Genomic DNA, 15,094 nt, shown 5'->3' with positions numbered 1-15,094 from the left:
TATTTAGAAAGTTACCCTTTTGTAAAAAAAAAATTGAGTTTTCTAGGGGTACATGGAGGGGCATCCCTAACTTGAATTTTTGGGAAGGGGGGAATTCTATGTTTACGAAATGAAACTCTGAATTTTACCAAATGAGAAAATACTGTACCTGAATCTAATGAGAAGATTCATGAGACATCATTTAAAAAATTTGCTGTATCAAACTACTGTTTCCAAATTTTCCAATTGTCGAGAAAAAAAATTTCTGAATAATTTTTTTTTTTTTGCCAGGTCATAGTGACCTCCCATTGGGGCGCCCCTGGATACATCTGTTTTTTTTCCTATGTTGGAAGAATCCTTATTTTTAATTATGTAGGTTGTATATCCTAGCATTGTTGATAGTATAACCTGCTATTTTGTTGTTTCCTGATGAGCACTATATGATGTGAGGCTTCAGTTTTTTAATTAATGGTTAATAATGTAAGAACAAGCCAAATGATACTGTTTCATTTATTATTTTGACGCATTTAACAAGTAGAGTTAGTTGACTAGTTTACTGCTAAATTACAAGTATAATTTTGTTTGTTTCTTTCTTTTTTTTTTGGTAAGTCTTTAAATATTTTCAGTTATATGCCAATTCTTATTCATTTCATGCATCCAAATTGAACTGGAAAATGCTAAGTTGTGCAAATTTGCAGCATTCCAGCATTATTATTATTTATGTTTTTCTTTGAATGAATATGTTAATAAGGAAATGATCAAAAAAATTTTTCTCACTTGTGTTGCAAGAAGGGGAGGGGGGGGAGGGGGAAAGTCATATGAGAATTAAATGTTTTAACTTGGAATATGTATATTTTATACTATTTTTGAGATCTTTTTTTTTTCCTCTCTTGTTTCTACATAATTATGCACATTCCATGTTTTTGTTTTTATGGTTCAACTGCATTTATAATCATTTTATTTAATTTGTACTATGCTTTTGTTTTTTCACTCTATGATTTTGATTTTAATCATCTCTATTTTAAAATATGCTGGATTTTTTTTTAAATGTCCTATGTACCAGACATAAAAAAAATCATAGAACCAAGATATTTTTGACGTGCAATTCTTGTTCATGTTTTACTTTAGCTTTTTGAAATGCTGATAGAAAATTGTGCAATTTTATGAAATACAGAATCAAAGAATTTATATAGACTACATCACTAAAGAGGATTAATTTTTCTTGTGTTTGATGTGATTTGTCTTAAAACTAGTATGTATTTTTTATGAAGTCTATGTGAGGGGGAAAAAATGGGCATTTTATCTAAGGAAAACAATTGTGAAACAGTTGCAAAGTGATGCATTTAAACTGTCAAATATTGAGAAAAATTCCTAATGTTAGCAAACAAAAGCAATTTTCTAACTTAATTTTTAAACTTTTAAGGCTTAGGGTCTACTTCTTTACTGCTTAGTGTATCAGAGGGGACTGCTCACGCAATAATTTGGGTCTATTATGATTTGCGATCCAGGAGTTTTAGGGTTTCCCTGATCCTTGATGAAAAGGTTAATTCCAATTTTACCATTCATATTTGAAATTTATATTTCTGTTTAAAAAAGCTGCAATTAATGAAACAATAGTGCAATTTTACTTTTTTTTAAATTGGTTTTTAGGAGAAATGTTAGTAAGCTAGTAGTAAGTAGCTTTCTTTTTTGTTAAAATCCAGGATATTGAACGAAAACAGTTTACATATGAATTAATTATGAGAATTTTTCTAATTTGAGCCTGAATTAAAGTTACCCTTAGCGTTAAAATTTTTTTCTTTTAAAATGCCGCTACAATCCTTCATAAATTTAACCAAAAATAGCTTTAATATCTTATAAGTATTGATTGATGTCATGGAATTTTATGTTTTCTTTTTCTAAATAAAACTATATATTTTTTAAAAAACTATGCACATTCTAATAACTTAATCAAATTGTTGGACTATTTGTGTAAATGGTTGACAAGCTCAATTGTGAGATATGTAGAGAATGTCCAGAGAAAAATTTATCAAAATATTTACTTGAGTGATCTGTGAAGAATGCTTTTTTTTTTTTTTTAACATTAGATGTAGACAGATGATGAAGAATGTTTGAACTAAAATGTGAAATTTATCAGTGTATGTGAAAATTTTAATTACTCTTTTAAAAGTATCATTTCTCTATCAAATTCAAATTACCTGATGTCTCAGCAATGTGTTTCAAAACATTCAAACTAAATGTGAATAAGAAATTAAGAAATGATTAAGAATAATGAAACACGTTTTACAAAAATTCACTTGTATTTTCAGTGGATTTCATGATATTGGTCAGTTTTGCCTTTTCGGAATCATTATATCATCGCTTCAGAACAACAGTATGTATCTTACTGTTGTTTCTTGGATTAGATGTTTTACAGTTGCTCTGAGGCAATGATATACAGGGTGTTTCAAAATAAATAACGAGGTTTTAACATGTTATAATATTTATTACACCAAACACACAGCCACAAGTGATATATCAAATGAAACAGAAACTCAAACAGTTTTTTTGTTTGTTGGCATCAGTGTGCATGCGCGTGGAATGTTTCTGCTGCAATCCGCTAGAAAGCGCTTGTAGCAAAGATGGCGACTAAAGAACAGAAAGTGTTTTGTGTTTTACAGAAAACTTCATCTTTCGGCAAGATGGTGCGCCGCCTCACTGGCATAATGAGGTACGCGATTGGCTTAACCTAACTGTACCCGACCGCTGGATTGGCCGTAAGGGGCCTACTGACAGGGCTTGTTTCCCATGGCCTCCACGGTCACCCGACCTAACGCCGTGTGATTTCTATCTTTGGGGGTTTATTAAGGACCGTGTGTATGTGCCTCCACTGCCAGCCGACCTTCCCAAATTAAGGAACAGGATTGAAACAGCTGTTGCAGCAATTACTAATGAGACACTCATCAAAGTTTGGGAAGAACTCGCATATCGTCTTGACGTGTGCCGAGTGACGAATGATGCTCACATTGAACACTTGTAGGCTATTATGTAAAACTGTTTGAGTTTCTCTTTCATTTGATATATCACTTGTGGCTGTAAATTTGGTGTAATAAATATTATAACAAGTTAAAACCCCGCTATTCATTTTGAAACACCCTGTATTACATAGGTTAAAATTTATATACAGTGAAACCTGTGTATAACACTACTGTCTATAACAATAAACCTGTTTATAGCAATTTTTTTCTGTGGTTCCGCCAGTAATATGTCAGCATTAATCAAACTCTATAACGACAACCTGTCTGTAAGAAAACTTTTTTTTATGTCCCAACAGTATCGTTGTTTACAGGTTTTACTGTATATATTATCATTGATTCAATTTAATTATAATTTTTTTCATATATGCATTTGTGCCACATTTTATTCCTTACTTGATATATTTTATTTTAAATAAATTGTTATGAAATGTCATATATATATATATATCTGTCTATATATTTATCTAAATCAAAGTGCAGGTAGCTAAATGTGTTACCCTACAAATTTGTTGATGTTTCTGTTGGGATGTATATTGTTTTAAAATGGTTTATTTATTTTGTTGCATTTTTACATAGTTATGTGCTGGCACTTGTACAATAAATATTTTCTTTTGTTCCGACTGCAGTTTTGTTACTTTCTAAACGGCATGTTTTAATTGAGCATGGGGAAATTCAGAGTCATTATGGATTTTTTTTTTTTTTACAACCACACAAATTAGTTATTGCCTCTAAAGTGCTAAATCCTTCTCTCAAGTGGTGACACATTTTGAGCCACTCCCTGCGTGCCGCTTTCGACTGTGATTGGAGGTGGGCAGTCACATGAGTTTAGCCCGCCATTTTGTGTTGCTGCCTGTGTGATTTCACTGTGCAGATTACTAGATATTTTCTCTTAGCTGTTCGTATTCATCATCAAGTGCTACCTAAAATGTGAAGATGCTTTGGTGTAGTGTAGTTCAAAATCAAGCCACAAGTTGTATTGTTTACCTATCGGGAAAATTATTTTTATTTTGGGGGGGGGGGGGAAGCGAACATTATATTAACCATTAATATTCTTCTACAGAAAGAGAAAGGTGCAAAGTTCTAAAGTAGAAACTTTTCGAGCACATGGGTTGGGGGGGGGAGGTATTTCCCCCTAAAATATTCTCACGATTATCAAAACCAGTTTTTCACTTTTACTTTTCGGTTCAAAATCAAAGAATTGCCTTCAATTGTATGAACCCCATGCTTGAAAAGATTTTCATCTGAAAAAAAATTTATTTAATGCAATAAAAGTAATAGAATCTTCGAAGCATTGCATGTTCATTCGAGTCACATTTGCATCACACATCTTCAGTCACGAACCTTTCTGAACTATTTATATTTACTGAAGTTTTTCCTTGAGATTAAAAGTTCAGAGGCTGGTGGTAGAATTTCCAGTCCCTGCAACAAACTCAACCCCATGGGATTTCGGGATTGTAAAGAGTCAATCCTATGTGATTGACTTTAGTCTTCTAAACATTAAATTTTTATGCCAAATAGAAAAAGTTGTGTACAAAATTGCTTTTGTTACTTAAATCAGTAGTTTCTCGAACTCTGTATATCGATTGTAGAGAACTACGAAGTCACATCCAATTAGCAATTACCGTTCGGTACCCAAAAATGTGCCCTGAACAAGTCCAATGCATCTTAACAAAACATCGCTTGCTTCTATGGGATGAGAAACTATTTTCGTAAACAAAAAATAACCTTGATGAAAACGCGTCCTGTGGCTCCACTGCAGTTGGTTTTGCAGAAGTTAAATAATTGTGGACATAAACAAAAGATCTCCATTGACTTTATCATCGTCTAAAAATGATTTTTCTGTTTGGTTTTTGCTCAATAACTGCAAATTTTGGACGGAGCGATGTCTATTTGAATCGTGCTTTGCTGTACCCAATCTGACTTGCAATGAGAATACCCTTGTTGCTTCATTAACGTGGACATTTTATCAGTGCATTTGTATCATTGCGACACCAAATCGTAGTCTTGGTAAAAGTTTTTGGATAACTTCGCTAGTTTTACCTCTCTTACTTTAAGGAGACATTCAAAAACTTGAGCAGCTTAACTTACTGCTCTGTCATGCAAATCATCCTGTGTTTCATCCAAGTTTATGCCACCTCTTTTAGAGTCGTGCCGAATATTCCAGCCGAGGATCGCAGCCTCGTGCATATTAGCACTCATTAGCCTGGCTTAGCCAAATACTGAGAGCAAATGTATATAAGCTATTCAATACGTAACGTCTCACCCATTTCTGAGTAAGGTTACACAATAATTTTCTGTATGCTTACAGAGAAATTGCTTGAAAGGTTACACATTAGAAGAAATTAAGCTTTCATCTGGCTTTCTTGAACGGTTTTCCAAGGTTAACAATTCCAAGGATACAATTTTCCAAGGTTTCGAGACTTAATTGGAGAGCTGTTTCCTCAACTGAACCAACCAATGAAACCAGAACACTTCCTTTGGTATGCAGAAGTGTATATTCCTAAAAACCCGGATTCTTTTTCAAAATATCGCCAAAAATTATGTCCAAAACTGCATATCTTCAAATCTTATGTCGTGATCCTTTTTGCTTATACTAATCTGAATAATCATAAAAATACATTTGCTGGCCGAATATTGCAGATTGCTCATCTAATTCATCCAACATAATTTTCCAGGTACCATCCACATTATTAACTTTACTGTGACAAAAACATCAGCAGACACTTTCTACAGGTTAGAGGGCATTAATAATGTAAGGTTTTTAAAGATTTTGAGTATTCCTTAAAGCACAAGAAGCATTCTTAAAGCGTTTCCAAGTAAAGGCTTCTTTGTCAGAGGGATTATTGGGACTCTTGAGGTTTGAAAATAATTTGATTCATTGTTTTCAAATGACTTTAAGAACTAAAGAGGTTTCAGTGTCTGGATCTCGATGGAAACAATGCATCTACTCAGAAGGAAGCTCACTTTGAAACCTTTATATGTATTTTATCCTTTGGATCAATAAATATCTTGTAATAGACTCAATGACATTAGCTGCAGCACAAACCAAGTATTATCTCAAAATACAAATTTATAAAACTCTTTTCGGACATTCTCAGCAAAAGTAAGCGATGTGCTCACTTTTATCGAATAAAAATTCCAAGTTAGTCTTATTTCTCCCAGAATAAACTTGTATGAAGTTGATCTTTCTTCTGTAGCTCTTTCAAAACGACAGTCTTTTCTAAAATGTTCAGTGAGAAAATTTGAGGGAAAGCAATAAAAAGTTTGCTGACTCATTCGTTTCGTTTTGAATGAATTGGAAAAAAACCTAAAAAAAACCTTAGATTCGTTCACATGTGCTTGGGAACTTTTGGTGCTCTCGCATGCCACTTGGTCACGTCGCAGGGTAAGTCATTTTGCTACTAAAAAAAGAGGGGGGGGGGATATGCATAAAAAAGGATAAAAGAAAGAGAAAACTTCGGAAAAAAATGACATTCCACCTGAAAGATTGGATTGATGTAATATTTAAGTTTATAGAGGAGAGAAATAAGCTTGAAATAATGGTGGCTGAAAAGCTAACTTAGAGCCGAAAGAGGTATAGATTATTGTAGAATAAATTTTTCTCTTCCTAGCTCCTAGCACATTTTTTTTTTTTTTTTTCGAGGTTTTGCTCTATTCCATAAAAAATTCATTTGAATTTACGTTTTGAATTCTCAAATTACGTTTCTTGCTACTCTTTGAGTTTCCCGTTTCTACCATTGGAGTGGACAGGAAATGGCCAAAATTGATAATACTATGCACATCCATTTTTTAAAAAGGGTGATTAGGATGCGATAATAAAGATCAAGATTTTACGGCCGATATCCACCAGTACACTTTATCATAAGGGTTATCTACAGCGTATAACGTTATGTATTTTTATTTCTTATCAATTTTAAATGACTTAGTAATCTGAAAATTTTGTATTTAGATAAAGTTTTGCTGCTTAAGTTCACCTATAGCGGTACTTTTTCCTGGAAAAAAGTAATTTTACACCCACCCTCTCCTTTTTTTTTTTTTTTTTTTTTTGTTAAATTTAACTGAGTTAAACATCGAAAAGAATATGAATAAAACGATTTGTAACTATGACGACGAAAATTTCGCTCTCTAACTAAATATTAAAACAACCGTCGTCATGGTCAACTGAAAAATCAAAGCAAAATCAACTTCGGTCGAGTGAGGATATAAGTAATTCGTGATTGCTCAAAAAAAAAAAAAAAAAAGTGTGAAAGGTTAGGGCATTAATGTATGTGCAGGAATGAGTTTTTCAGACATTTGAAAGAAATACGTTTTGTATTCCATGTTAACAATAGGGAAATGTTGGAGTTCGACACATTTTTCGTGCTTTTCAGCGGTAGCGCAATAAGCAAGCTTGTGTACTATAAAGCTAAAGTGCAATAGATTACCGCACAATCACTGGCTTTTATACACATGAAAAAGGTATCTATACTTAAAATATGCGTTTGTGATTATATGCGTTTTACTTGTTTCGTGAAATTAATTTAATATATTTTTCTCTTGTATGATTGGATTTTAGATCTTTTCAGAATCCTTATACAATATATATATATATATATATATATATATAGTCACGCCAGGGCCGATCCTAGCAGGTGTGCAGAGTGTGCGCCGCACAAGGGCGGCCAATGCAAGGGGCGGCCGCAGGCCGCATCATATAGTCCTTATAATCAAGCAAAATTCCTCAAGAATTTTTCACAATATAACTTTTAATAAGTAGAATAAATATGCTGATTTTTAAATGTTCAATTGTTAAAGTATGTGTCGATTTCCCGACAGCATAGCATAGTTTAAGAAAAATTGAAATGTTAGGGAACATTGTGTTGGTTCACTGTCCATTAATATCTACTCTTAACACACATGCTTCATTTGGTTGCAAAGTTTGTGACAGAACCGGTAATTAGGCATGGATACAGGGGAGGGGAAAGGCCCCCCTTCTGAAGAATGAAATGTTGCCGTCTAAAAGGAGCACCTAGGGGCGGTCACTAATGTTTACCCCCCAAGCTTTTATAGACCTGAACAATGAAGACATATTTTATTTATTAAAAAAAAAAGCTATACTGTTTAGATACTCTCGCAAGCATTTCAAACAACAAACTATGTAACAAACTCTGTTTTAATAATCGTGGATGCGTGGAGAGAAAGTGGAAAATTACGACTTCCTTGAGAGTAACATATATGAATGACGAACTAAAATGTTGTACTTTTCCAGGCACGTAGCTAGAACTTTGTTGAGGGGGGGGGGGGGTCCAAGGTTTCACGAACTTCAAAAGAGGAGGCATGCTAAAGCAAAATTAGTAGCTCATATTTACGTTAAAAAATAAATCCAATTAAGACTAATTATTAAAATATGATAATTAACTAAAAATTAATTAAATAATTGAAATTGATAGAGCATTTATTAAAAAAATTATTTAACAAAAATTTTACATTAAGTGCCAAAAAAAATTATTGTCAGTTTATAAAATTAACATTAAACTAAAAGTTTTCCCATACTAAGTTTTCATACATGGATAGAAAAATTCCATCACATAAGCTTCCTCTGTTCTGATGCTTTGAAAATGAGTGATATAATTCCTATTAATAAAAAGTTCACAATAAAAGAAAATCGGAAAACGAAAACTGTTCTATGGATTACTTGGAAAACGCAGGTAATAGTTTAATAAAATATTAAATCTTTGTAATATATTTAAACAAAATGTGTACAAGTCATTTTATTTGAAAATAATAAAGAAATCTATATCTATCGAGTCGAATGTATAACTATGAATGCAATATAACGTAATTCCGCCACCCTGTCCGATTTGAACAAGATTTCTGGCAAAATTCAACCACCCTCTCGACGAAAATATTAGCAAGGTTTCATTTAAAAAGCTTGAACTAGTTCTTTATTTATGTACTTTATAACATTCTTTTGATTATACGAAATTGAATGAAGTTTCTAATTTTATCCGTTTTCTAATTATCATTTCTAACACCATCATTTAAAAACTTGAACAAACTATTAACTCTTTGATGGATGGAGACTTCCTTTGTTGCAATCATTAAAAAAAAAAAAAAAAAAAAAGCGTATTGCCGTTTTTTTTTAAAAATTGTCGTTATTATTTTTTTGCAAAACGAATTGGTAAAATAAGCTATCTTAGGATCCGTTATGGTATTTTTTTTTCTTTCTAATGGGGCTTCGTTAGAGGCTTTAGCCTTTTCGGATCTAGTGCGAACCACCGATATGGCATCTAGTCTTTCAAATGCTACCATTAAGGCGCGGATGTGACTGCACAGGAAATTTCGATGCCGAGTTACCACCAGATGGAGACACTTGAACTCTCTTCGGTGCGAAACTGCACTAGGGGTTTAATTTTGTCAAGTGAAACGAATACCTGAGAGATCTTTTACCTGTTGAGTAATAGAATGTATGGGGAATGAAATTAAGCATCTATGTATTTTTATTTTCACAACATTTTGGAAAAAATGCAAATGATTGCTTTTTATAAGTGTTTCTTATAAGGTCATGAATGATTTAAACATTATTGGCGATTTTCCTCTGATGTTTTCAATTTGATGTTTCATTTAAAAGATCAAGAGGAGGCATCGCACCCACCTATCTCACCACCAAACACGAGTTCAGTTTATTCTGCCAATACAAAAAAAACTTCTGTACAAATCAGTCTTTTTCAAATTAAAAATATAATTGTAAACAACTACAGGGTAAATGGCAATATACTTACTCTATTACGAATTATCGTGTCAATATTTGATTATAACCTGGTTACTTTACTGTCTTTATTAGCAGTAAGCAAGTGTTCGACTCGAAAATTTCATGATTTGGAGTCAAACGTCAAATTTGATCATTAAGGTAATCTTCGTCCCGTTTGCGATTGCGATAATACAGTAGCATTAAATTAGATACATTTTCAACAATATGTAATATGCATAAAGCTAGCCAATTTTTGAAATCAAAACTTATAGGTTTCTTATAGCCTCATTTTATAAATTTTTTGCTCAACAGTCATCTGATGTTCAAAAGCCTAAAGACAATCTTTTGTAAAAAAAATCTTAGAATGATTGTGGTTAAAAATCCAGTAATGATTTAAATCTACCTTCCAAAATTCATCTAACAATAATAACACTTCTGATTCTTTCATTTTCAAATTGGTATAACTTCCATTCTAGGAGCGATTTTGTAATCATCATGTATTGATGATTACAAAATCGCTCCTAGAATGGAATACCTACGTTATAAAATATGATATGTTGCATATCATATTTTATAACGTAGGTATTGACCTTTTTTTTTTCTTTCTTTTATGTGATGTTAGTAAAAGATATTCTATTGCAAGAAATAGCAAATAATTTTAACTTGAAGAAATTAAGAGTTAAAAAAAAATCTAATATAGACGTGAAAAACACAAGAAAATGTACCTCGCATTGACCTTTTTTTAATTATATGCGCAGTAAATAGCAGAAACTTTCACCTAGTAATTTTATAGTTAAATGCACATGTCCGTTTTTTGTTACGTTTAATACTACTTTCGCAATTTACTAATGATGGATGCATAGACGCTTATTAAATAATTCCTCAGTAAAAAGGCGGTAAATACTAATCAGAAAATGTATTCCAATGAAACAAATACAAATATGCTTTTCTTGAAAAACGGAACAACATCGAAGAAAGATTTTTTTCTTCAGTTAAAAATGACTAGCTGCTCTTCTCTTGGGACCATAGACTCACATTTCAGTAAGATTTAAAAGTACGAATTTCTAATAATTACTTTTAAATTGCATGTGTTAATATGGCCGAACTTGCAATTTCATAAACTGATTACAGTAAAATATTCAAGTAATTTTCAATTTCATTCTTCGCTTCATAAAATTTTGATACAGCGAAAAGTAATTTCGTTGCATCAACTTCAAATTTATTTATTCACTTATGTTAAAAAAAAAAAAAAAAACGAACTTTTCATGATTACAGTTTAAAAGTTGTAAGCTTCCGGGGAGATAAGTAATCTATTATTGTTAAAAATAAACTAAAAGTTTAAATAAGATTATTAATCAAAATATAAAAGGATTCTGAAATAAATCATACCAAAAATATAAAGTTCAAAAATAAATTAATAATTAATATTTATTTTTTCTCATCCTCAATCACACGAAATGTGTAGAATTCGTTGCTGTCGGAACTTAGTTTTTAAATGGGAAAACATATTAACACATAAATTGCTCGTATTGTTAAGAAAACTTTAAAAGGAAACACTACAACTTACCTAGTTTATGTACACTTAATTTTCGTTTGATTACAATTTTGTTCAAGATATGTTTCCTATAAGCGCGTGGTAGAAAAAAACTGTGTGTTAAAACAGAAAATAATAGGAATTTCAATTACTAATTCACCAGGGATGCACATCACTCTGGCTGTCCTTCGTGCAGCATGTGTCTAGGAAATCAAGTCCAAACGGGAAAAGAATCAAAACGAAAAGAAGAAAGAAAGAAAACCACCCCAATGAGACTGGGAATGTTTGTTTTCAATTACTTTGCCGATGGCAATGTGGTGGGCTGAGGGAGAGGGGCCGAATTTGAAGGTCACAACCCAGTTGGGTTGAATTGGAAATTCGTCGTTTTCGGACGGATTCTTCGCGACACAGGAAGAGACCGGCGGCAACTGGGAACCCGCAGTTATTTCACGAGGTTCTCGTGTTCTGAATTGACTCGGACGCGGGAAAATTGTCGATAAATGGGAATATTTAAGGGGAAAATACCGGTTTCATAAAATTTCTCTCTTTGGAAAATTTTTGTTGTCGTGAGGTGCAACAACCGAGAAAAAGCAGACAGTGGTCTTTCGGGAAGGGGGGGGGGGGGTCCGGACCCCATGGACCCCCCCCCCTTGGCTACGTCCTTGACTTTTCCCCCTTTACGACAATTTTTCTGATTAAAATCTTGAATGAACTGCCCGGTTTCAGATCAGGTAGGAGGACAGGGCCCTTTCCCCGGGAAGCAAATTTAAATGTAGCTCCAAAACGAAGATCCTAAAGGATGTCATGACCTCCTTGACGAACTAATGAAGGCTTAAAATTGCGTTTCTAGGACTTTACTTTCGGAAAATTTCGCTGGTTGAACCATCGATCTTAAGGACCCAATTAAGTCTCTGATTCACCTCTTCCACCTTAACTTAATCAAACGTAGCCTGAAAATGTTGGCTCCAAAATCCAAAACGTGTTTTCAGACGACAGCCCTTCCCATCATCAAACGTCATATAAAATTGCTTTGGCATTTTTCGAAATTTTTGTAGTGGAGGATCCCGAAATCCATTCGCAAATATTACTACCAAAGACAGTCTCAATTAGCGTCTTAGAGAAGCCCTTAATACCACCCCCTCTCACTTAACGTATTGAAAAACAAACTAAAATTGCGTTTTTCAAACATCAGTTTCAAGAACTTTTGGAGAAAGACCCCGGATCCCCCTTTTCTCCAACGCAATCACTATACCTGAAAATTTCGTTTTTAGACGGTTTCGTGGAGCCACAGCTTCCTGCCTAAACTAGCCTGAAATTGACTTCAGGTTCAAAAACACAGTTCGTGAGGGCACACTGAACCCCTGACCGTTGTTAGTTAGTCCCATTGTTATCAAACAATGCTTAAAGTACGATTTTGGGACTTATATTTTTAAAGAATTCCGGAGGAGAACTGCCAGGCTTATGTAACTTTTTACGGCGCTAGGGCATATCCATCAATCGTCGAGATGAGGTGGACAAAAGTCTATAGTTATATCTTTCAGAGATTAATACTGAAAAATATCCGAAAGATCCGTAGAAGCTTCCAAGTTTTGTTAACGTCACCAAAGATAATATAAAATTGCGATTTTAGAAATATCCGCTTAAGAGCTTCAAAATCCTTCCTTCCCAAAATAGCCTATAATGGATTTCAGTTCCGAAAAATATTTTGGTTCGGAATATTTTCATGTTTCCCCTATTCTTTTCAAATCTAGCCAAAAACGGGTTTTTGAAAAAATAGTGCCGAGAAATTACCGGAGGATAGCCGCCAGATCCCCTATACCGTCACCAAAGACGACCTAAATTTGCGTTTTAAACTTATATTTCGAAATCTTTCGATGGGAGACGATTGAATCTCCCTCCCTCTTGCAATGTCAACAAAGGTAACCCAAAATTGCGGGTTTAAAATTTCAGTTTCGGAGACTTTTCGGGAAGAACGCCGATCCTTCCTAAGCTACGGTCTTAAAACATAGCTTCAATTTGATTTCAATTTTGAAAGAATTTTAAGAAAGAACTGCAACATTACTTTTACCTAAAGTCTCGAAAAAGTTCCTAAAATTGCGATATTTGACGTCAATTTCGAAAATATCTCCATGCACCTTAAATATACTTAACTCTTTTGTCCTTGCAACCAAACACAACTAAAGATTAACTAAAAATATTTTTCATACACCAATTTCGATAATTTTCTTGGAGCAATCCTCCTTCCCTGAACCCTTGACACCTCCCCCCACGCTTCCCCTTCCTCCGACCCTCCTCTGATGTCACCGAAGAAAGACTATAAAATGCATTTTTACGACTAGTAAATTTTGGTATTTATTACTTTCTTCAAAGATATAAATAGTACCTAAGGAGTTTCTTACTATAAAAAAAAAAATTCTTCCTTTTTATAAAATCATTCTTCTGTCCCCCCCCCCCCCTTTTTTAAATTCGAACTTGGCTTAGAAAAAATTTAAAGAAAGATTTATATAGACGTTAAAGATTAGTCAAAATATGCAAATTACTCTTGAGGGGCGGCACACTAGGTCTTTGCACTCGGGCGGCCGACACCCAAGGATCGGCCCTGAGTCACGCCTTCTTTTCTTCAGCATTAAAAGAAATATGGTGCAGTCGACGATCGTTATAACGATCCCTGTCGTCCAAACAAAATCGGTCGCTATAACGAGAGGTCGTTATAACGACGTATTGCATGTTAATTAGTTATTTTTATTTAAATGCACGAATCTTTCTCATAGTTATGCTTCTTTTTAAAAAGATAATCAAGAAACTAAGCAAAATAACAATGTAATTTTTAAAAAATTTTGCTAGTTTCTTTCTTTTTTAAAAAATTGTTATGCTGTTCTTGTAGAAGCTTTTCGCTGGTTTAAGTTTTTAAGAAACATATAATTGGTAATGTCTAATATTTATGTTCGGTTTTCATCACTTCTTTGACCGCTATACCAACAAATAATTCTCTTCAATGGAAATACTTTACCTTTAAAAACATAAAATGTTTAAGTACTAGTTTTTGAATAGTTAGTCCTGAGGATTAAAAAAAAAAATAATTTTGAATTTTGTCATCTTGAATTCAAATTATGTTTTTCGCAATCACGAGTGTGTGTTTGTATGTGTGTGTGGGGGGGATGTGTATGTGTGTAGGCATGTGTGTTTGTGTCTGTGTGCAGTCATGAGTGTGTGGGTAGTTGTGTGTATGAGTGTTTGTGTGCGTGGGGGCGGGGGTATGTGTATGTGTGTGTAAGCATATGTGTTTGTGTCTGTGTGCAGGCATGAATGGTGTGCGCAGGTTGTGTGTATTTGTGTGTATGTGTAGGTGTCTGTATGCATGCGTGTGTGTATGTGTTTGTGTATGTGTGTATGTGTTTGTGTGTGCGTGTGTGCTGGTGCGTGTATGTATGCGTGTGTGTGTAGGATATGGACGCAACCTGGAGACGGTTTTCGCTAGAGGAGCAGCATCGCGACGGGTGGTGCTGGCAGAGGGTGGCGCCGCGCCGGTGGGAAAAATGATAGCACGCCAAAAACAGTCAAATGAAAGCAATAAGCAATCGTGATTGCTCAAAAAAAAAAAAAAAAAAAAAAAAAAAAATGAAGCTGAGTTTTTGACGTTATATTAGAATGAACGGTTCAGTTCGGTCGCTTTTATGGACAGTAAAATAACATTGCATCTATGGAAAAGTAAATGGGACTTCATGCATCGGTCGCTATAACGGAAGGGTCGCAGTAATAGGAGGTCGTTCTATAGAGCGTTGACTGTATAATAAAGAGCTGTTAAAAACGTGTGAAAGACTGCAATTTTTTTTT

This window comes from Uloborus diversus, chromosome 1 (assembly GCF_026930045.1).
Source record: "Uloborus diversus isolate 005 chromosome 1, Udiv.v.3.1, whole genome shotgun sequence".
Classification (NCBI taxonomy): Eukaryota; Metazoa; Arthropoda; class Arachnida; order Araneae; family Uloboridae; genus Uloborus; species Uloborus diversus.
Note: the sequence above shows the minus strand (reverse complement) of the source record.